The 25200-nt window shown below is 38.5% G+C and overlaps 1 protein-coding gene, 2 long non-coding RNA genes and 1 pseudogene across 3 annotated transcripts in view; 3 read left to right on the top strand and 1 right to left on the bottom strand.

Moving 5' to 3' along the window:
• LOC125843865 (TMV resistance protein N-like) overlaps positions 1-25200 on the top strand; it is a 367653-nt gene that overhangs the window by 26369 nt on the left and 316084 nt on the right. The window lies entirely within an intron of this gene.
• On the top strand, positions 11104-16863 carry LOC125843940 (uncharacterized). The gene is made up of 3 exons (XR_007444094.1): positions 11104-11255; positions 11478-11531; positions 16686-16863. It is a non-coding gene; the product is annotated as an uncharacterized LOC125843940 (long non-coding RNA).
• LOC125843936 (uncharacterized) lies at positions 11654-23365 on the bottom strand. Its single transcript, XR_007444090.1, has 3 exons — positions 23195-23365; positions 11909-12336; positions 11654-11703 (listed from the first exon to the last, which is right to left on the bottom strand). It is a non-coding gene; the product is annotated as an uncharacterized LOC125843936 (long non-coding RNA).
• Positions 18839-23352, top strand: LOC125843913 (TMV resistance protein N-like; annotated as a pseudogene).

Raw genomic sequence — 25200 nt, 5'->3', positions numbered from 1 at the left:
CTGACTTCTTTCAATATAAGGCAATTTAAAACAAGTGCGATATAAAGAAAGACTGTTTAAAACATGCTATAAACTCTGTGTGTATGCAAAGGTACGATAAGCCTGAAATGTATATAGAAATACAATGAACTGATGTATATAAAAATACAATAATCTCTGAGTATGAAAATACAATAACTGCTGTGGGAGTTTCTCTAACCGACAACCATCACATAAGAGCTATAGTGATGATACAGCGATCGACCTCACGCTGCCAGAGCATCTTATACCTGGCCAAAGGTATAAGACCTGAACTGCCTAATGGATCCACTAGTCTAATCTGAAAAGGGTTCATCTAAAAAGCATGATCCTTTTCTACCCATGGTGGCTAACATGGTTCTATGGGGGCTGTGGGTTCTTTGAACGCTCCCCCAATTCGGTGCTCGATACTACTCCCAAAATGTACTGGCTCTTATGTTTTTAAAACATATTTATTCCTGCTGATATGAGATAATTACTCAAAAACTAGCCCGAAGGCCCCTTTGGAAATCTCAGTTTCCAACCTTATTCAAATGTAAAAACCTTTCTTTAAAACTTCTTTGGGAATACATAGTTCCCTAATAACTTTGAGAAATGAACTCAGCTTTAAACTCTTGACTTAACTTGAAACTGGGACTCTTACTCAACTTGAAACTTGACTGCTAACTTCGCTTGACTTGGAACTATCTTTCCTCGAATCGGAATTATGAATTCAAGGTGTTCGATCACCTGTTATGGAGGGATCCTTAAACTCTTAGACGCACTATGGAGTGTCGGAAACAACCATAAAACATAGGTAATAATACTTTGGAACTTGCTTGAGAAAGTGAGAAAAGGAATGGGGAAACTTGGCTGAGACTTTAGATTTCTGGTTACATACAGGCGGCATCTACGGAAGCCATCGACGGACCGTAGATGGACTTACGGTCCGTACTGCAGGTCCGTGGGTCGCGTCAGAAACTTCCCCAGAATTCAGTGAAAAGAAATGACTAAGTGTTGAACTACGGTCCCAACTTACGATCCGTGGATCGAGCTACGGACCGTAGGTCGGACCCGTAGATCGACGCCCCAAAAACCAACTTCTGTCTTGATCGACGGTTGACCAGTACGGACCGTCGATTGATCTACGGTCCGTAGGTCACGCCCGTAGATGGGGATCGACAGCCCAGATATTTGCTGCGAAAAGATGTGAATCAACCTCCAATGGTCATAACTCTAAGAATCATAATTCCCTCAACATACAATAGGTTTCAACTACACAATCCACAACATCAACAACAACTAACAACTTTACCAACTTTAACAACTTCAACAACTTTAACAACTTTAACAACTTCAACAACAATTCCAATCTTTTCTCAATCATATAATAAACTAGGTGTGTGTGGGGGAAAGAATCAACCCACACGAAAAACTCACATACCTTGATAGGGATCACCCCCGACGAAAACCCACAATGATCTCGAATAAGCTCCTCTTTCTTCTCTTCTTCTTCTTCTCCTTCTTCTCTTCTTCTCTAATCTCAAGAACCCTAACTCTTTCTCTTTCAAAAAGGGACAAAAATGATCCAAAGATCATCCTAACTCAACAATATGAGCTCAATTAAAAGATTTGTGAAAGGACCAAAATGCCCTTAAATTTCCGGACTTTTCCCTTCCAACTGCCCAACTTCTATAGGGCATAACTCCCTCATACGAACTCGGAATTGAGCAAACTCGGTGGCGTTGAAAAGGTCGTTCCAAGGGCTTCGCAACCATAACTGGAACTACTCCTAACTCATCCTGAGCTAGGAGTTACGACTACTCGAAGTTGGCCAAAAACTCATTTTTTTCCCATACTTAACCAAATTTCCAGATTTTAAAATTTTCCAAAATTGACTATTTCCGAATTTCAAGCTTCATCAAAACCACTTCCAATTGTCGGATGTTACAATATCTCCCCCTTGGGAACATTCGTCCTCGAATGCAGTTATTCTTGTAAGGCTAAGGGTGTAACATCAACTCAACACCCAACAAACAACCATAACGTAACAACAATAACGACATGCTCATCATAATTTAAAGAGCACTAAGAAGGGAATTAATACCTTGATCTGCGGATTCAAAGAGATATGAATATCTCTTCTTCAAGTCTTCTTCGGCTTCCCAAGTAGCTTCCTCAACAAATTGGTTCCTCCAAAGGACCTTAACTGAGGCTACATCTTTTGTTCTCAACCTACGAACTTGACGATCCAAGATTTGAACAGGAACCTCCTCATAAGATAAGTTATCCTTGATCTTGATACTTTCAGTCGGCAGGATCAATGAAGGATCGCCTATGCACTTCTTCAACATGGAGATGTGAAATACCGGATGAACCGCTGCTAGTTCTTGTGGTAACTCCAACTCATAAGCAACATTGCCAACCCTCTTGGCTATGCGGTAAGGTCCAATGTATCGAGGACTAAGTTTCCCCTTCTTACCAAACCTCATAACGCCTTTCATGGGTGAAACCTTCAAATATACCCAATCATCTACTTCAAACTCTAATGCCCTTCTCCTAACATCAGTGTAGGATTTCTGACGACTCTGTGCCGTTTTCAACCTCTCTTGAATCACTTTCACTTTCTCCATAGCTTGGTGAACTAAATCTGGTCCTATCAACTGTGCTTCACCAACTTCAAACCATCCAATAGGAGATCTACATCTTCTCCCATAAAGAGCTTCATATGGAGCCATCTGGATGCTAGAGTGATAACTGTTGTTGTAGGCAAATTCAATTAGAGGTAAGTGATCATCCCAACTACCTTTGAAATCGATTACACAAGCCCTCAACATATCCTCTAAAGTCTGAATAGTGCGTTCTGCTTGCCCATCAGTCTGAGGATGAAAGGCAGTACTTAAGTTCACCTTTGAACCCAAGCCCTTCTGAAAAGATTTCCAGAACTGTGCAGTAAACTGTGCACCTCTATCTGAAATAATGGAGATTGGGACTCCATGAAGTCTCACTATCTCTTGAACATACAACTTGGCATAATCTTCTGCTATATTGATAGTCTTTACCGGTAGAAAATGAGCTGACTTTGTCATTCGGTCGACAATTACCTAAATGGAATCATGCTGTCTACGAGACCTTGGCAACCCTGTGATGAAATCCATATTGATCATCTCCCACTTCCACTCTGGAAGTTCTATCCTCTGAGCCAAACCACCGAGCCTTTGGTGTTCAACTTTCACTTGTTGGCAATTTGGACATTTAGCAACAAACTCAGCAATGCCCTTCTTCATGCCATTCCACCAGTAAACTTCTCGCAAATCACGATACATCTTGGTGGAACCTGGATGAATAGAATATCTGGAGCTGTGAGCTTCCTCCATAATCTTCTCTTGGAGTCCATCTATCCTAGGTACGCACAATCTACCTTGATATCTCAATACACCATCTCCCCCTTGTTCAAAAGCTAATACTCTTTGCTTCTGAACATTTGCCTTCAACTCAAGCAAAATGGGATCTTGATCTTGCTTCTCTTTCACTTCTGACATCAATGATGACTCGGCCCTGTTCGTCACCGCTATTCCTCCTTCTGCGGAATCTGTAAATCTGACTCCCAGGCATGCCAGTCTGTGCACATCTTTTGCTAACCCTCTCCTTCCTTCTTCAATATGGGCGGTGCTACCCATAGACAACCTGCTCAAAGAATCAGCAACAACATTAGCCTTACCTGGGTGGTAAAGAATGCTCAGGTCATAATCCTTGAGTAACTCTAACCACCTCCTCTGTCTGAGATTAAGCTCTTTCTGAGTAAGCACGTATTGAAGGCTCTTGTGATCAGTGAATATGTCGACATGCACACCATACAAGAAATGACGCCATATCTTCAAGGCAAATACTACAGCAGCTAGCTCTAAGTCATTGGTTGGGTAGTTCCTCTCGTGAACCTTCAACTGTCTGGAGGCATAAGCTATAACTTTGCCATTCTGCATTAAGACACAACCCAAACCAACTCTAGATGCATCACAATACACCACAAAACCTTGAGTACCTTCTGGTAGCGTCAAAACTGGAGCTGTAATCAATCTCTTTTTCAGTTCCTGAAAGCTTTTCTCACAAGCTTCGGACCATTGAAATTTCACCGCCTTCTGAGTCAATTTTGTCAAAGGAGATGCAATACTCGAGAACCCCTCAACAAACCTTCTATAATAGCCAGCTAATCCCAAGAAACTCCTAATTTTAGTTGGAGATGTGGGTCTAGGCCAATTCTGCACTGCCTCAATTTTCCGAGTATCAACTTTAATTCCATCACCGGACACAATGTGGCCTAAGAACGCCACAGACTTAAGCCAAAACTCACACTTAGAGAACTTGGCATACAACTCCTTCTCCTTCAAAGTCTGAAGAACTGTTCTGAGATGACTAGCATGATCTTCTTCATTCCTTGAATAGATTAGTATATCATCAATAAAGACAATAACAAACATATCTAGATAAGGTTTGAAGACTCTATTCATCAAATCCATGAAAGCTGCCGGTGCATTGGTCAAACCAAAGGACATGACCAAAAACTCATAATGACCATACCTGGTTCTGAAAGCTGTCTTTGGGATATCACATTCCCTTACCCTTAACTGATGATAGCCTGATCGGAGGTCAATCTTTGAAAAACAAGTGGCACCCTGAAGCTGATCGAAAAGATCATCAATCCTTGGAAGAGGGTGCTTGTTCTTGATGGTAACCTTATTCAACTGGCGGTAGTCTATACATATTCTAAGGGAACCATCTTTCTTCCTTACAAACAAAACCGGAGCACCCCAAGGTGAGACACTCGGTCGAATGAAACCCTTTTCTAGGAGATCTTTCAACTGCTCTTTCAACTCTTTCAACTCTTTCAACTCTGCTGGTGCCATTCTATATGGCGGAATAGAGATAGGACGAGTATCTGGAATGAGATCTATGCCGAAATCTATCTCTCTCTCAGGAGGAATTCCGGGTAGATCATCAGGAAACACTTCTGGAAACTCTCTTACTATAGGAACTGACTGGAAATGAGGTATCTCAACACTAGAGTCATGAACTCGGACTAAGTGATAGATACAACCCTTCGAAACTAACTTTCTTGCCTTAAGGTACGAAATAAAACGACCCTTAGGCACTGCTGAACTGCTACTCCACTCTATGACTGGCTCATTCGGAAACTGAAACTTGACTGCTCGAGTTCTACAATCTATCGATGCATAACAAGCATGAAGCCAATCCATACCTAGAATGACATCAAAATCTACCATGTCTAACTCAACCAAATCAACCATGGTGCTCTTGTGATTGATAGAAATAGGACAATCACGATAAACTCTTTCCGCTAGAATAGACTCCCCAATAGGTGTAGAAACACAAAAGGGTTCACAAAGTCTTTCAGGAAGAACCTCAAACTGATTTGCAACATAAGGAGTTACAAAAGATAAACTCGCTCCTGGGTCTAGCAAAGCATACACATCAAAAGCAAAGACTTTGATCATACCAGTGACAACATTCGGAGAATTCTCTTGCTCATGGCGACTGGTGATAGCATAAAGGCGGTTTGCTCCTCCACCCACACTGGAAGTAGCTCCTCTAGGTGTCGTCCTGTCTGGTGGAACAACTGAAGAAGACTGTGCTTTATTGCCTCCATTACCCTGCCTATTCTTTGGACACTCTCGCATGAAATGCCCATTCTGACCACACTTGAAACAACCAAGGGAGCCCTCTCGACAAATACCTGTGTGGTTCCTACCACATTTGGCGCAGACCGGAGGCTTACCACTCCCTTGCGCCACACTACCCGAAGATTGTGCTGGCCTAGCCCTGAAGTCCTTCGAATTCTGAACATTAAATTCACCTCTGTATCTGGGTGCAGGTGCTCTAGCAATTGATGGAGCAGGTCCCTTCTGCCTTTGTTGAAAGGAGGAACGGTTTGAATTACCTCTCTGCTGCCCGGACTCGCTCCCGACCTTAGCTCTCTTATTTCTGAACTCTTCTCTGTCCCTCAGCTTCTCTTCCTCAACCTGCTGCACATAAACCATCAATCTTGATATGTCCATGTCCCCGATAAGCATTGCTGCCCTACCTTCCTTGCTCGACAACCGAGACAGCCCAGCAACAAACAAACTCATTCTATTTCTCATGTCTGCAACCATCTCCGGAGCATAGCGGGATAGTTGGGTGAACTTCAGACTGTACTCGTGAACACTCAAGGACTCCTGCTTAAGTGTGAGGAACTCACGTACCTTGGCCTCTCTCAATTCTCGAGGAAAGAAATGCCCCAAGAAAGCTTCCTCGAAATAAGCCCAACTCGCAAGTGGTGCATTATCAGCTCTGCCCCCTTTCCACTGGTCAAACTATGTTCTAGCAACGTCCTTCAGCTGATACGCAGCTAGTTCAACCCGCTCAGTGTCTACCACATGCATCACATCAAAAATCTTCTTCAACTCCTCAATGAAATCCTCTGGATCCTCAGTAGTGCTCGAACCCATGAAACTCGGAGGATTCATTCCCAAGAACTCACGAATCCTAGAAGTATCAGTTCCTTCCTGTCGAGCTCCCCTTTGCTGACCAATCTGATTAGCTACAGCTTGACTCAACATTCTAATTGCCTCTCTGAACTCGGCATTAGAAACTTCCCCTTGATCTTGCACTCCAGGTGCATCGGGTAACTCTTGCTCAACAACATAACGTCTGGGAAGACGCCCTCTGCCAACTCTTCGTGGAGGCATGACTATCTGAAACACGCGCAAGCACGGATTAGAGAGAAACTTTTTAGAGATCAACTTTAACGCACGAAATGAGTGTGAAAGAAATGAGAAATCTTCCTAAATGTTGCAGCCTCCCAATTATAGATGTGGCGCGCTTCACACCGAAAACTAGGACTCTACAGACACGGCTTCATAGACTCCCTAGGACTCTTGAACTCTTTGCTCTGATACCAAGTTTGTCACGCCCCGAGCCTACACCCTGGGCGGGACCGGCACCCGGAGGCCATTTCTGGCCCCAAGCGAACCCTTGGCCTGGCTTTCTTAACTCAGCGGAAACCTAACTCAACAGAATAACTCAAAGCGATGCAATATTATAAAACAACTTAACTTATAAAGTATGGCCATAAGGCAACCCGAGTCTCAAAATAGGATACTTACATATATACATAGGTAAGAGACTCAAAACTAGCTGACTAACTGTCTGTCTATGAAGCCTCTAAAAATACTGAGATGGATGTTGGGACAGACCCCGCAACATCCTAATAAGATCAAAAACTAAGAACACACAATAATTGAGCCCTCCGGAATGCAAGGAGGCTCACCACTGACTCTGGAGTGCTCAGCTGGATCAACGACGTGCAGGCTGCTGATCTGGGATACCTGAATCTGCATCATGAAACGATGCAGGCCAACTGGCATCAGTACATGGAATGTACGAGTATGCAAGCTGGAAAACTAAGCAACAACGGCTAGAAGGAGAAATCTGGAAGAAACTGAATAGCTTACCTGGCTCAACTCAACTCAACCTGACTGACTTCTTTCAATATAAGGCAATTTAAAACAAGTGCGATATAAAGAAAGACTGTTTAAAACATGCTATAAACTCTGTGTGTATGCAAAGGTACGATAAGCCTGAAATGTATATAGAAATACAATGAACTGATGTATATAAAAATACAATAATCTCTGAGTATGAAAATACAATAACTGCTGTGGGAGTTTCTCTAACCGACAACCATCACATAAGAGCTATAGTGATGATACAGCGATCGACCTCACGCTGCCAGAGCATCTTATACCTGGCCAAAGGTATAAGACCTGAACTGCCTAATGGATCCACTAGTCTAATCTGAAAAGGGTTCATCTAAAAAGCATGATCCTTTTCTACCCATGGTGGCTAACATGGTTCTATGGGGGCTGTGGGTTCTTTGAACGCTCCCCCAATTCGGTGCTCGATACTACTCCCAAAATGTACTGGCTCTTATGTTTTTAAAACATATTTATTCCTGCTGATATGAGATAATTACTCAAAAACTAGCCCGAAGGCCCCTTTGGAAATCTCAGTTTCCAACCTTATTCAAATGTAAAAACCTTTCTTTAAAACTTCTTTGGGAATACATAGTTCCCTAATAACTTTGAGAAATGAACTCAGCTTTAAACTCTTGACTTAACTTGAAACTGGGACTCTTACTCAACTTGAAACTTGACTGCTAACTTCGCTTGACTTGGAACTATCTTTCCTCGAATCGGAATTATGAATTCAAGGTGTTCGATCACCTGTTATGGAGGGATCCTTAAACTCTTAGACGCACTATGGAGTGTCGGAAACAACCATAAAACATAGGTAATAATACTTTGGAACTTGCTTGAGAAAGTGAGAAAAGGAATGGGGAAACTTGGCTGAGACTTTAGATTTCTGGTTACATACAGGCGGCATCTACGGAAGCCATCGACGGACCGTAGATGGACTTACGGTCCGTACTGCAGGTCCGTGGGTCGCGTCAGAAACTTCCCCAGAATTCAGTGAAAAGAAATGACTAAGTGTTGAACTACGGTCCCAACTTACGATCCGTGGATCGAGCTACGGACCGTAGGTCGGACCCGTAGATCGACGCCCCAAAAACCAACTTCTGTCTTGATCGACGGTTGACCAGTACGGACCGTCGATTGATCTACGGTCCGTAGGTCACGCCCGTAGATGGGGATCGACAGCCCAGATATTTGCTGCGAAAAGATGTGAATCAACCTCCAATGGTCATAACTCTAAGAATCATAATTCCCTCAACATACAATAGGTTTCAACTACACAATCCACAACATCAACAACAACTAACAACTTTACCAACTTTAACAACTTCAACAACTTTAACAACTTTAACAACTTCAACAACAATTCCAATCTTTTCTCAATCATATAATAAACTAGGTGTGTGTGGGGGAAAGAATCAACCCACACGAAAAACTCACATACCTTGATAGGGATCACCCCCGACGAAAACCCACAATGATCTCGAATAAGCTCCTCTTTCTTCTCTTCTTCTTCTTCTCCTTCTTCTCTTCTTCTCTAATCTCAAGAACCCTAACTCTTTCTCTTTCAAAAAGGGACAAAAATGATCCAAAGATCATCCTAACTCAACAATATGAGCTCAATTAAAAGATTTGTGAAAGGACCAAAATGCCCTTAAATTTCCGGACTTTTCCCTTCCAACTGCCCAACTTCTATAGGGCATAACTCCCTCATACGAACTCGAAATTGAGCAAACTCGGTGGCGTTGAAAAGGTCGTTCCAAGGGCTTCGCAACCATAACTGGAACTACTCCTAACTCATCCTGAGCTAGGAGTTACGACTACTCGAAGTTGGCCAAAAACTCATTTTTTTCCCATACTTAACCAAATTTCCAGATTTTAAAATTTTCCAAAATTGACTATTTCCGAATTTCAAGCTTCATCAAAACCACTTCCAATTGTCGGATGTTACATCCCCTTTCTTCCATAGCCCTTAACGGCCAGTTCATGACTTAAGATAATATTGACATGCAAATTTTATACAGACATTTGAAGTTATACTTTGTAGACTAATGAACCTTTTAACAGGGAACCAAGACAATGGAAGCAATCTGGACACATGGTGTTCAAAAATTATGCTTTAGCAAAGAAGCCATGGAAAACATGAAAAGGCTTAGATTATTATGCATCATGAGTTCGTACACATGATGACTCCATTGAGTACCTGCCCAACAACTTGCATTGGTTTGTCTGTCATCGTTGAACCTAAGAAGCTTGTTTGTCTTGATCTCCAAAGAGTTCCCTGCGTCAATTATGGACCGGAATAAAGGTACAATTGTTGAATTCAATTTTCATTATTTTTCTTTTTGTCAAATACGTACATAGATAGACTCAAATTTTAAATAAATTTTGGTCTAAAATTGTTGGGGTGGTCCAATCAGAGTCAAAACTGAGGGACCAGTTTCGTTGGCTATTTTGTATCGAGAATTCGAATTTGATGAAGCGAATTAAAATAAGTTGTTGAGCTTTTTTATTTTAACAACATAAAAATAATTAGCTTACTTGAAATAAAACACATTTTTATATAAATTGGGTTAGAGCAAATTTGATTCAATGAGAGTAAGATATTTTTTATTAGTCCTCTAGCCAAATCTTAATTATCCTGGGCAGCATCCTAATTCTTCTGTGATTTGAATATCAGCATTTGCCGTCTCTGCGAAAGCTAGATCTTAGAGATTCCAAAAGGCTGATTCAAACACCAGATTTCACGCAAATGACAAATTTGGAGTATTTGGATCTGCGTAACTGTAGTGATCTTGAAGAGGTTCACCATTCCTTGGAGTGTTGCAGAAAACTCATTGTGTTAAATTTGCAGAGGTGTAAATGCCTAAATAAGTTTCCATGTGTTAACATGGAATCTCTTGGATCTCTGATTCTACTACATTGCTCTAGTTTAGAAAAATTTCCCGAAACCCTCGGAATGAAGCCAGAGTTAGAGATCAAGTTGAGCTGGTCTGGGCTAAGGAAATACCATCATCTATTATTCAGCAATACGCGTGTCATCTTATGGAGTTAAGTTTGAGTGATATGAAAAAACTTGTAGCACTTCCAAGCAGCATTTGTCAGTTGAAAGGTTTGGTGAAGCTGGATGTGTCATACTGCTCAAAACTTGAAAGCTTGCCAGAAGGGATTGGATATTTAGAAAACTTGGAGGGGCTTCATGCTAGCTTTACTCTAATCTCACGACCTCCGTCTTCCATCATCCACTTGAACAAGCTTAAAATCTTGAGTTTTAGATTAGACTTGAAACCTATGTTTTTTGCCACAATAGAATCAAAATATTGAGTGTCCTTTGTGTTCCCTGAGGTGAATGAAACGTTACGCTCATTGGAAATTCTGAATCTCAGTTTCTGCAATCTAACAGATGGAGGACTTCCGGAAGACATTGGATGTTTATCCACTTTGAAAGAGTTGAATCTCAGGGGAAATATTTTGAGCGTTTGCCTCGAAGCATAGCCCAATTTGGTTCTCTTCTATCCTTGGACTTATCAGAGTGCTGGAGGCTTAAAGAATTTCTAGGTATTAACATGGCTGAAGGGTTACGGTCGTTGGAAATTCTGGATCTCAGCTACTGCAATCTAATAGATGGAGGACTTCCGGAAGACATTGGATGTTTATCCTCTTTAAAAGAGTTGAATCACAATAGAAATAATTTTGAGCGTTTGCCTCAAAGCATAGCCCAACTAGGTTCTCTTCGATTGTTGGACTTATCAGAGTGCATGAGGCTTAAAGAGTTTCTAGGTGTTAACATGGCTGAAGGGTTACGCTCTTTGGAAATTCTGAAACTCAGGAACTGTAATCTAATAAATGGAGGACTTCTGGAAGTCATTGGATATTTATCCTCGTTGAAATACTTGTACCTCAATATAAATAATTTTGAGTGTTTGCCTCAAAGCATAGTCCGACTAGGTTCTCTTCAATTCTTGGACTTATCATATTGCAAGAGGCTCAAAGAGTTACCAGGTTTCACGGGGATGCAACACTTGGATACTTCGGATCTTAGTTTCTGCGATCTAACAGATGGAGGACTTCCGGAAGACATTGGATCCTTATCCTCTTTGAAAGAGTTGAAACTTTGTGGAAATAATTTTGAGCATTTGCCTCGTAGCATAGCCCAACTTGGTGCTCTTCGAACCTTGGCATTGCAAGAGACTTAGACAGCTGCCAGGTTTCACGGGGATGCAATGCTTGGATACTTTGGATCTCAGTTTCTGCAATCTAACAGATGGAGGGCTTCTGGAAGACATTGGATCCTTATCCTCTTTGAAAGAGTTGAATCTCTGTGGAAATAATTTTGAGCATTTGCCTTGTAGCATAGCCCAACTTTGTGCTCTTCGAACCTTGGACTTATCACATTGCGAGAGGCTTACACATCTGCCAGAATTTCCACGGCAATTACATACAATACGTGCAGATTGGAGTAATGATTGGATCTTTAATTCATTGTTCCAGAATATCTCAGCATTGCAGCATGACATCTCTGCTTCAGATTCCTTGTCACTAAGAGTGTTCACCATTATAGGGAATATCCCAAGATGGTTCCACCATCGGGAAGTTGGTAGAAGTATATCAGTCAAATTTCCTGAAAATTGGTATGTAAGTGATAACTTCTTGGGATTTGCTGTATGTTACACTGGCAAATTAATTGACGCAATAGTTCACCTGATTTGTTATGATGAGAGGCCAGTGACGCGTATCACCCAGAAACTTGCCTTATCCAATCATTCAGAAGAATTTCCACAATCTGCTATTCATTTTTTCTTGGTACCTCTTACTGGCTTGTTGGATAAATTTAAGGCAAATGGAAAAATACCAAATGACTATGGACGCATTAGGATATTTTCCACTGAAGAAATGAAGGAGTTTGGACTTCGTTTATTGTATAAAGATGAACCTAAGATTGAGGCCAGTTGCTCCTCTTCTCAGAAACAATGATGAACTAACATCCATGATGATAGTGAACACCAAGATGAAGCCAGGCTATCCGTTTTAAAATGAGAATGATCATGCACAAGAAGCAACTTTTTTTTTTCTTCAAATTTTATAAGAATAATATTTGTACAGAGACACATTTTGTTGTTTGTTGGATGGTGAAATGGAGGTTTATTTTTCATGTTCAATCATTCATTGTTTACTAATTGTCTTTTCTCTTTTTATATATATACAATTCTCTCCAAAACCAAAAAAAANCGGAGCTGATGGAATCGTCAGAATTGGATTCCGATGTCATCTTCTTGAACTTTTGATCGAAAATGATCGTTCAAGGTTTATAAGCTCCAAAACACAAAAACTCGCATCAAGACCAAATGAACGACCAGGTGACTGAACTGTCAGTCCCAGCAAGTCATAAATGACTTGGGGTCGCTGTAGGAACGCTCTAAATGACACATAGAAGGCAAGACACAGAAATGACCCGGAGGGTCATTACAGGGAGATTGTAAGATTGAAAATGTTCTACATGTACCAGACTTCAGATTCAATTTACTATCAGTATCCAAACTGACCAGGGATTTGAAGTGCATGGTGTCTTTTTTTCCTGATTTCTGCGTAATGCAGGCTCTATGTACTGGAGAGGTGATTGGGATTGGTAAAGAAGAGGAAGGTCTGTATATCCTGAGGCATAGGCATGAAGTTACACCTATAATTGGAGCTGAGAAGAATTCAGCAGAGCATAGACTGTGGCATCTTAGATTGGGCCATCCTTCAATAAAAGTAATGAAGCATCTCTCAATGTTGAAGAATACAGTTCATGAAAATGTGCAGACTGATTGTATGATTTGTCCCCTAGCAAAGCAATGTAGGCTTAAATTCCCTTCTAGTATTACTCAGACTACTAAGATGTTCCGGCTTGTTCACTTAGATGTCTGGGGACCTCATAAAGATCCCACTTATGATAGAAAACATTATTTTCTGACTATTGTAGATGATTTTAGCAGATTCACATGGATTACTCTGTTACAATCTAAGAAGGATGTAGTAGTTGTGTTGAAAAGTTTTATAGCCATGATTTGTAATCAGTTTGATTGTTCAATGGTACTGAGTTCTTTAACAAGCAAATCTTTGATTTACTATCTTCATTAGGCATTATACATCAAAGTAGTTGTCCTAATACACCACAACAGAATGGTGTTGTTGAAAGGAAACATAGACATATTTTGGAAGTTGGCAGAGCCTTGAAGTTGCAATCTCATGTGCCTAGCAGGTTCTGGGGTGATTGTGTACAAACAGCAGTCTATTTAATCAACAGACTGCCCACTGATGTATTAAAAGGGTGTTCTCCTTATGAAGTGTTGTTTGGGAAATCACCTAGCCTAGATCACATTAGAGTGTTTGGTTGTTTATGCTATGCTAGTGTGTTGCCTAGAGGAGGAAGGTTTGAGGCCAGAGCAAAGAAATCAGTACTACTGGGGTTCTCTACCACACAAAAGGGATACAAGTAGTATGACTTAGATCAACAGAGTGTGTTTGTCAGTAGGGATGTTGTATTCAAGGAAAGGGTATTTCCTTTTAAGGATTTGCAGTCTGACAATGCAGGTCCCCATCCTTTGTTTTTACCCTTCTCAGATCATACAGATGGAGCTCTAACTCGGATTTATATCTGAATGCTGACTTGCAAACACCAGACTTGTGCCCTTCTGTTGACTCTCCTGCACATGTCACAGCATCAGGTTCAGACCTTGCTGTAGAAGAAGTTTTTCCACAAACTCCTGTAGATTCACTGCAGGAAGCAGAGGTGATTCCAGTTGCTCCCATACAAGAGGTGCCAATAGCCAATGTTGGTCCAAGGAAGACACACAGATCATGCAAATCACCTGTGTGGCTCAAAGATTTTGTTGTGCCCAAGAAAGCTAATCCCCACTCTATTACTAATTGTTATAGAATGTATATAGACTTAATTCCTAGTAGATTACATTGTCTTATTTAGATAGCAGATTTGTAGGAATTAGCAGATTCACAGGAATCATCTTTTATTTCTTTCCTAAGTTAGCACACAATCTATTGTATTTATACATTGCTTACCTATTGGAATAAGACATCTTCTTCCATCTGATTACATGGTATCAGAGCCTATAGGCTCGATTCATATTCAGGAATTGAGAACTCTTCTCTGTTTATTCGAGAAAGAACTGATCATTTCAGTCATCTTCGACATCGCCTTCTGTTTCAGCGCATCCCGAGTTTTCTCTGGTGTTTAAAACAGCGTTTGGAGAGTTTTCATTTCCAGGTTACTCTCTTCCCTGTAGCTTCTGCGAATTCAATTTGGTATTCATCTTTTGTGCTTCTGCGGCTGCACTTCTTCTAGGATTCGAATTATAGTTGGATTTGTGGGTTGCTTGTGGTGGTTATCCCTGGTTTCTTTGTTCTTTGTTGTTGCTGCTGGGATTGGGATCTGTAACTCTGGGTTACACGATCTGCTGGAAATTTTCAATTTTATTCTATTTTAAGTTGTGATATTGATTTTCTCTAAGTTTGCTAAACATTGACTTTGTGTCTCTGTGATTGGGCTGCCTGTGGGTCCCTCTTTTAGCCTTTCGGATTATTCTCTTAGATACTGTCTCTGCATTTCTCTTCATTTAACTTCTGAAGTTGAAACTAAAAATGGATGAAAGTGAGAGAGGAAGCAATCACAGAACTCAAGCAACTAATGTTGTTACTAGTTAGTCATCTGATAATGTGGCTTTGGTTTCTACGGAGAAATTTGCTCAACATCAAAAATCATTGATGGGATCCACCTCTGTTAATGCATTTTCTGAGTCAGATAAGATATGCCTTATTACCCCTTCAAGTAAATGGGTGATTGATTCAGGTGCCACAAATCACATGACTGGTAATCCTAATATTTTTTCTAGCTTTCGACCACACAATGCACCATCTCCAGTTACTGTAGCTGATGGTTCAACTTGCAATAGTGTTGGATCTGGGACTGTCAAACCAACATCCTCTATTACCTTGTCATCTGTGTTAAGTCTACCGAAGTTAGCCTTTAACTTGATTTCTGTCAGCAAAATTACTAGAGATCTGAATTGTTATATCTCGTTCTTTCCGAATTATTGTTTGTTTCGTGATCTTACGACAAATCAAGTTATTGGTAAAGGACATGTATCTGGTGATCTCTATACTCACGACCTCCGTCTTCCATCATCCGCTTGAACAAGCTTAAAATCTTGAGTTTTAGACTAGACTTGAAACCTATGTTTTTTGCCACAATAGAATCAAAATATAGAGTGTCCTTTGTGTTCCCTGAGGTGAATGAAGGGTTACGCTCATTGGAAATTCTGAATCTCAGTTTCTGCAATCTAACAGATGGAGGATTTCCGGAAGACATTGGATGTTTATCCACTTTGAAAGAGCTGAATCTTAGGGGAAATAATTTTGAGCGTTTGCCTCGAAGCATAGCCCAACTTGGTTCTCTTCGATCCTTGGACTTATCAAAGTGCTGGAGGCTTAAAGAGTTTCTAGGTGTTAACATGGCTGAAGGGTTACGGTTGTTGGAAATTCTGGATCTCAGTTACTGCAATCTAATAGATGGAGGACTTCCGGAAGACATTGGATGTTTATCCTCTTTAAAAGAGTTGAATCACAATAGAAATAATTTTGAGCGTTTGCCTCAAAGCATAGCCCAACTAGGTTCTCTTCGATTGTTGGACTTATCAGAGTGCATGAGGCTTAAAGAGTTTCTAGGTGTTAACATGGCTGAAGGGTTACGCTCTTTGGAAATTCTGAAACTCAGGAACTGTAATCTAATAAATGGAGGACTTCTGGAAGTCATTGGATATTTATCCTCGTTGAAATACTTGTACCTCAATATAAATAATTTTGAGTGTTTGCCTCAAAGCATAGTCCGACTAGGTTCTCTTCAATTCTTGGACTTATCATATTGCAAGAGGCTCAAAGAGTTACCAGGTTTCACGGGGATGCAACACTTGGATACTTCGGATCTTAGTTTCTGCGATCTAACAGATGGAGGACTTCCGGAAGACATTGGATCCTTATCCTCTTTGAAAGAGTTGAAACTCTGTGGAAATAATTTTGAGCATTTGCCTCGTAGCATAGCCCAACTTGGTGCTCTTCGAACCTTGGACTTATCACATTGCAAGAGACTTAGACAGCTGCCAGGTTTCACGGGGATGCAATGCTTGGATACTTTGGATCTCAGTTTCTGCAATCTAACAGATGGAGGGCTTCTGGAAGACATTGGATCCTTATCCTCTTTGAAAGAGTTGAATCTCTGTGGAAATAATTTTGAGCATTTGCCTTGTAGCATAGCCCAACTTTGTGCTCTTCGAACCTTGGACTTATCACATTGCGAGAGGCTTACACATCTGCCAGAATTTCCACGGCAATTACATACAATACGTGCAGATTGGAGTAATGATTGGATCTTTAATTCATTGTTCCAGAATATCTCAGCATTGCAGCATGACATCTCTGCTTCAGATTCCTTGTCACTAAGAGTGTTCACCATTATAGGGAATATCCCAAGATGGTTCCACCATCGGGAAGTTGGTAGAAGTATATCAGTCAAATTTCCTGAAAATTGGTATGTAAGTGATAACTTCTTGGGATTTGCTGTATGTTACACTGGCAAATTAATTGACGCAATAGTTCACCTGATTTGTTATGATGAGAGGCCAGTGACGCGTATCACCCAGAAACTTGCCTTATCCAATCATTCAGAAGAATTTCCACAATCTGCTATTCATTTTTTCTTGTTACCTCTTACTGGCTTGTTGGATAAATTTAAGGCAAATGGAAAAATACCAAATGACTATGGACGCATTAGGATATTTTCCACTGAAGAAATGAAGGAGTTTGGACTTCGTTTATTGTATAAAGATGAACCTAAGATTGAGGCCAGTTGCTCCTCTTCTCAGAAACAATGATGAACTAACATCCATGATGATAGTGAACACCAAGATGAAGCCAGGCTATCCGTTTTAAAATGAGAATGATCATGCACAAGAAGCAACTTTTTTTTTTCTTCAAATTTTATAAGAATAATATTTGTACAGAGACACATTTTGTTGTTTGTTGGATGGTGAAATGGAGGTTTATTTTTCATGTTCAATCATTCATTGTTTACTAATTGTCTTTTCTCTTTTTATATATATACAATTCTCTCCAAAACCAAAAAAAATGTTCTTCTCTTGTGCTGAGCCACGATTTACCATGGTGAGTTAACTTATATGAACAAGCTTAAATTTTTGGTTAACTTATTTTGGGTTCAAGGTTTGGATATTAATGAGTAGCCTTTGTTAGGAAGTATTTTACTCTTAATGTGAGACTTCCCGATGCGAATCTGAATTAAGTCAAACCCCTATGCAGATACATAATACCGAGTAGAACTAACTCACGATAATTCGATTCAAGGGAGATATTTTCCAAGGTATATTCTTTCTCTGCAGCTTCATCCACTTATATTTTGAGCTGTCCATTGTGTTCATAGTACTGTGACCCCATAGCAATAATTCCATTCAATTGGAGTAGACCCCAGCTTCCAGAAAACTTTTCATATTTGTTTTTTATTCATTGGGCATACATTCATAGGGATATATATGTTTTTTTTATTTTTATTTTTAGTTGGTGTGGAATATTATTTATAAAATTTGTTTTCTCTACTTCCACTAGAAAAATCAGTTTCGTGTAGATTGTGTCTAGTCGTCTAATAAATGATGCATATTAATTTTTTTTTATCAACATACCTATATTACTGAATTTTATAAAATCCGAAACTGCTTTTTATTTCCAAGCTTAATGAAGTTATCATGGCATTTGTAAAGTGATAGCATTGAATTATTGGATGTTATTTTTCTAGAAATCTCTTGAATTCTGTAATTCTTCATCTTCATGGAGAAGTTTAAAGTATAAATAATACTTGAAAATTTGCTTGTTAACATCTTCTTTAGTAAATAACCTTTTTTTACCCTCCCTAAGAGCTCCCACTCTTTTTGGTTTCTTGGTAGTTCGAACTTACAACGTTAGGATTGAAAGTGTGAGTGTTTATCATCTGAGCAACTCACTGTCATCTCGTCTTTAATAAGTTATAGTTGTTGAATTAACATATTTTATAATTTCAATAAGTACTTTTCCAAAAAAAAAAATGATTCAAGTAGGACCCTTTGAAGTCAATTCTGCTTAAAGAAAAGGGCCATGTGATTCACTTTTTTCTTCTAAAGCATTAATAATTCACAGAAACATTTTTCTTTCTATTTCTTCATCTTATAATTACCACAGAATTTCTGTTTTCATTTTTCAGATCAAAAACATCCATGGCATCATCATCTTCTTCTGCGAGTAACTCACTCTACTGGAAGTATGATGTCTTCTTAAGTTTTAGAGGTGAAGATACCCGGAGAAATTGTACGAGTCACTTGTACCAAGGTTTGAAAAACAGGGGAATATTCACCTTTCTAGATGATAAAAGGCTAGAGAATGGTGATTCCATCTCAGAAGAACTTGGGAAAGCTATAGAAGAGTCTCAAGTTGCCGTAATCGTTTTCTCAAGGAATTATGCTATGTCAAGATGGTGCTTGAATGAACTAGTGAAGATTATAGAATGCAAGGAGAAAGAAAATGGACAAACAGTCATACCGATCTTCTGTGATGTAGATCCATCACATGTTCGATACCAAAGTAAGAGCTTTGAAGAAGCATTTGCCAAACACGAATCGAGGTATAAGGATGATGTTGAGGGGATGCGGAAGGTGCAAGGATGGAGAACTGCCCTAACTGCTGTCGCAAATCTGAAAGGATATGTATTCCCTAACGGGTGAGTTAAAAACACATATATTGAATTGATCATGAAATAATTTATGAAGACTAGCTACATGTAGTTATATTCTACTATAGAACAAAGAATTTGTGCTCAAAACATAATCTTCAATAATTATATTAGCATTTTTTTTGCAGTGTTAAGTCAGATGCAGACTGTATTGAGCATATTGTTGATCAAATTTCGTCTAAGTGCAATACTTCAGTATCTTATTTGCAAGAAGTTGTGGGCATAGATACTCAATTAAGGAAAGTAGAATCCCTACTACAGATGGAAATCAATGATGTCCAAATTGTATGGATCTGGGGAATGGGGGGTGTTGGTAAAACAACACTAGCAAAGACTATTTTTTTTAAACTCTCGTCCAAATTTAAAGATGTTTGTTTCCTTGAGAATATCAAAGAAAACAAACATGGAATGCACTCTCTGCAAAATATCGTTCTCTCTAAACTATTAGGGGAAAAAGATAATTCCGTGGATGATAAGGAGGCGGGGAGGAGCATGTTGTCTGAGAGACTTCGGCTTAAGAAGGTTTTAGTTGTGCTTGATGACATAGATCACATAGACCAGTTGGATTACCTAGCAAAGGATCTCAGTTGGTTTGGCAAGGGTAGCAGGATTATTGCAACCACTAGAGACAAGCGTTTGATAGGGGAAAATGATGTAGTATTTGAAGTGGAAACACTACTTGACTGTGATGCTATTAAACTATTTAATCAATATGCTTTCAAAGAAAAAGTTCCAAATGAGCGTTTTAAGAATCTAACGTTGAAGATAGTAAGTCTTGCTAAAGGCCATCCTTTAGCCCTGAAAGTATGGGGTTCTTCATTACACCAGATGGATATAACTGAGTGGGAAAGTGCTTTGGTCCGAATAAAGAAAAACTCTGATGTAGAAATTACTGAAAATCTCAAAATAAGTTATGATGGGTTGGAGCCCGAAGAACAAGAGATATTTCTAGATATAGCATGTTTCTTCCGAGGAATTGAAAAAGAAAAGGTCATGCAAGTTTTTGAGAGCTATTATTCTGGACCAAAAATTGGATTGCGTGTTCTAGTTAACAAATCTCTTGTGATCATCTCTGAAAATAATGAGATTGAAATGCATGACTTAATACAAGATATGGGTAAATGTATAGTGCAAATGCAAGAGCATCCGGGAGAATATAGCAGATTATGGAATGTTAAAGATTTCAAAGAAGTGATAGACAACAATATGGTAAGTAGGTTAAATAATGCAATAATTAATATTCAATTTTAGTTTTCATATTCCAAAAGCATATAGAATATTACTTGTCCACTTTTGAATTGACACACCTATTAAGAAAACAATGATTGACATAGTGAGTTTACCATTTTACCCCTATTAATTATGAAGTGGATAAATTAAAAATTTAAGATTTTCAAGAAGTTCTACCTTTTTCAAAATTAATTAATTGAGGGTATAATATGTAAAATTTTTTTGTCATTTCTTGATTTGTCAAAATGGACAAGTAAAAATGAAAAATTGGACAAGTAATTAGGCGCAGAGAGAGCATTCTTGCAGGTATGTCATTTTAGTCGTAGCAAGGAGTAAGAAAAATAGTGTTATTGGTTTGCGCATTTTACATGACATCTGAAGTTATAATTTGTCTGATGATTTTTTTACTAGGGGACCATGGCTGTGAAGGCAATCTGGTTTACTTATTTTGAAGAACTAAGCTTTAATAAAGAGGCAATGAAAAATATAAAATGCTTAGAATATTATGCATATACACAATGGAGACGAATATAGTAGGATGAGGGCCTCCTCCTTTTCATCTGACTCCAATTGCCATGCTGGCTCCATTGAGTACCTTTCCAACAACTTGCGTTGGTTTGTCTGGCATGATTATCCTTGGCAGTTATTGCCAGAAAATTTTAATCCCAGAAGGCTTGTTTATGTTGATCTCCGATGGAGTTCATTGCATTATTTATGGAATGAAACAAAGGTACCATTCTGTTTGAGATGCTTTATATTTTATCTTGTCCTAAAATCATAATTCTTGTGTTTAAATAAAATAAGTCATAAAATCAAATTAATGTAGATATTTTACATTATTTTGGGTTGTTCCATATTATTAATCTCTATGAATTGCATTTCCAACCTCTGCATCTACAGAAGAAACAAAAAGAAATATATGTTGGCACTACTTTTCTCATCGGCCATTGTTTTCTAGCTAAGTTTGTTGGCCATTGTTCTTGATAAAATGTGCATTCTATCAAGAAGAAGCGAGAATAAATAGTTTACATCAAAATATCCCACTTGGAAGCTAATTTTTCTATTTTCTTTACCCTCATGCGCCTAAAAATTAAAGGTGTTTTCACACTCTTTTCCACATCAACGTCCAGAGGGAGATAGTCAAATATAGGGTACATTTAAGAGTACAATTGCAATATTCAAATGTACACCAAATAATAACATGCTAAGCATGTTATCATTTTACCTTTTGTGTATAATAACATGACTTTTATCTAGTTTCCAAGCATGTAATTTACATAAAAAGTAAAATAAACAATATCTAATTTCACATGTTGAGTCATTATCTAAAATGTCGTTTACTACTTTACTCATTCTTTATGTGTTTTGAATAGCAACAATTGCCGTCTCTACGGTTTCTAAATCTAAGGGGCTCCAAATACCTGAAGAGAACACCAGATTTCATGGCGATGCCAAATTTAGAGTATTTGGATCTAAGAGAATGTAGGAGTCTTGAAGAGGTTCATAATTCCCTGGGATGTTCCAGAAAACTCACTGGGTTAGATTTGTCTTATTGTGAAAGCCTTGAGAGGTTCCCATATGTTAATGCAGAATCTCTTAGATCTCTGAATCTAAAATACTGCTCTAGTTTAGAGAAATTTCCAGAATTCCTCGGAATAATGAAGCCTGAGTTAAATATTACGATGTCATGCTCTGGGATAAGGGAACTGCCATTATCGATCATTCATCCCCAAGCTCATCTTAGAGACCTACATTTGCGTGGTTTAAAAAACCTTGTATCTCTTCCAAGCAGCATTTGTAAGTTGAAAGGTTTGGTGAGGATAGATGTGTCCTTCTGCGTAAAACTTGAAAGATTGCCAGAAGAGATAGGCGATTTAGAAAACTTGGAGCGCCTTGATGCCCACTTTACTCTAATCTCACGACCTCCATCTTCCATCATCCGCTTGAACAAGCGTAAATTCTTGACTTTTGCAAAACGAGTAGATGGAGTGTACTTTTTTTTCCCTCAGGTGGATGAAGGATTACGCTCATTGAAATCTCTTGATCTCAGTTACTGCAATATAATAGATGGAGGACTTCCGGAAGACATTGGATCCTTATCCTCTTTGAAACACTTGAATCTCAGTGGAAATAATTTTGAGCATTTGCCACGAAGCATAGCCCAACTTGGTGCTCTTCAAACCTTGGACTTATCACATTGCATGAGGCTTACACAACTGCCAGAATTTCCACAACAACTAAATACATTAGCGGCAGATTGGAGCAATGATTCGATTTGTAATTCGTTGTTTCAGAATATCTCGTCATTGCAGCATGACATATGTACTTCAGATTTCTTTTCATTAAGAGTGTTCACCACTGAGGGGGAGAATATCCCAAGATGGTTCCACCATCGGGAAGATGGTACAAGTATATTAGTCAAATTGCCTAAAAATTGGTATGTAAGTGAAAACTTCTTGGGATTTGCTGTATGTTTCTCTGGCCAATTTTTTGACGGCATAGTTCACTTGTTTTGTTATCATGGGAGGCTGGTGACGTGTATCTCCTAGAAACTTGCCTTATCCAACTATTCAAAATATCTTTTTATACCTGCTATTCATTTTTTTCTTGGTACCTCTTACTGGCTTATTGGATAAATTGAAGGCAAATGGAAAAACACCAAATGACTATGGGTGCATTAAGTTAACTTTTCCTGAAAAAGTGAAGAAGTGTGGACTTCGTTTGTTGTATAAACACCATGACTCTGTGACCAGAATCTGTCGAATACTCTGAATGCATTACAAGGTATTTGATCATGCTCTAACTTTAGCAATACACTTTTTTCCGGGGACATTATCATATTTGTAGCAAGTAAAACATGGAGGTTCAATCTGTATTCATTTACTGCAAAGCCAGTATTCTTCTTTTTCTGTATCACGATTTTTACTTTGTTGTATGTTTTTGATTTTGATGCTCTCTCAGAAATCTCTGTTTTAATGTAAATACCTCTCTTGTTATATGGAATAAGATGAAACAATCAAAGTGCAGCACAGTGTGAGATGGTGAAGTTCTCTTGTGATTCTTTTGAAGGAAAATGTGAAATATAAGAGTGAAATCATTGTGATTAGGAATATTATCTTACTGTCTGCTGCTTAGCTTGTTGACTTCGATCTTTATAAAAGTAATAAGTAGTGTCTATATCTCGATTACTTATTATAAGTGGTTTAACTCTTTTGGTTTTTGATACTTTTGCAGTGCAAACTGGGATCACGGTACTCTGAGAACAACATCGGTAACTCTGCCTATGAAGGACACATGTTTCTTCTGTTTGTAACAGAACAACTAGAGTCTTGGCCTGAGAAAGAAATTTGCAAAAGAACTTGGGTATGCAATAATCCGTTCTCTTATATATTAGTAAAGGTGAGACGACATTTCTCTTACACCAGAATATATACCACGTTTCATTATGAAATAAAATCACATCATCTTAACATTTGCTAATGAGTAGCCTGTCCAAAATCCAATTGCAGATGAGCATTGGAACTATTAGTAAGTCGTCTCACGTCTCAGCTAACAGAGCAAAGGGAACTATTTCTAGGAATCAAACGTATTCCACTGGAGTCGGAGTTGGAGCTGGAGAGGTGTGAATTAGAATCAGAGTTGTCAAAAGAGATGAACATACATATGTTTTGCCATCAGAAACATTGAATTATGATGTTGAATTTTCTCTTCATTTTTTAGTTATTCATCTTGCTGGAAAAAGGAACTAAAAATCACCTACTTTTTTTTTTAGCAAATTTACCACTAGACAGAGTGATTAATAAGAATAAGTACAAGTAAGAGGGGCTAGAAATTACCTTACCAATCCTAATAAGATATTGCCTCAGATAAAAGTTTAACTTGAAACATTATACCGATTTTATTGATATCCATTAAAACTAACCTTAGGATCAAAACATTTCTTGGTCGAAAATAAATTAAATGAATAAAAATAATCTAAATAGTAAGACATAAAATGAAACTTTACCTAACAAATGTGGGTCATGTTTATTTGAAACTATAAGATAATGTCCTAGCAATTTCTTTATAACTGGCCAAGCATGAAGAGTAGACTTCATTGTATAGAAGATAAATAACCGGTCAAAAAACTCATTTTAATAAATATGTACATTAGTAGAAGTAAGTAGGAAATTTCTTGGAAACTTTAATGCAATATGCACACAACTAATGGACCACTAAAAGTACAAGCAAATAAAGGTGTAAAGAAAAAACAAGGATAATTTTTATGTCACCGACAACACGACTTGACTTCATCAATTCATTGCTAAGTCAAGTCTAATTCACTTTATAATTTATAGTTTTTACCATAAATACTAGTTCACTTAATAGTTTGAAATAATTACATAGTGTCTTACTAATTAATAATTTTGTACCAAATTTCAAGTCAAATACACTATTTTTTAGATATCAAGTCAAATACATATATCAAAGATACTAGATACATTCTGAAATACAAATACGTGTGGTCCAATTTTACTTTTTGGATAGTGAGTCCATAACCATAAATGAGAAGAATTAAATAATTACTAGCACTTATTATTCCTTACTATTAAGTTAACCCTATTTGCTAATTAAATTAAC

The sequence above is a fragment of the Solanum stenotomum genome, chromosome 11 (assembly GCF_019186545.1).
Source record: "Solanum stenotomum isolate F172 chromosome 11, ASM1918654v1, whole genome shotgun sequence".
Taxonomy (NCBI): Eukaryota; Viridiplantae; Streptophyta; class Magnoliopsida; order Solanales; family Solanaceae; genus Solanum; species Solanum stenotomum.
The sequence above is the reverse complement of the archived record's forward strand: the minus strand, read 5'-3'. Positions and strand labels throughout refer to the sequence as shown.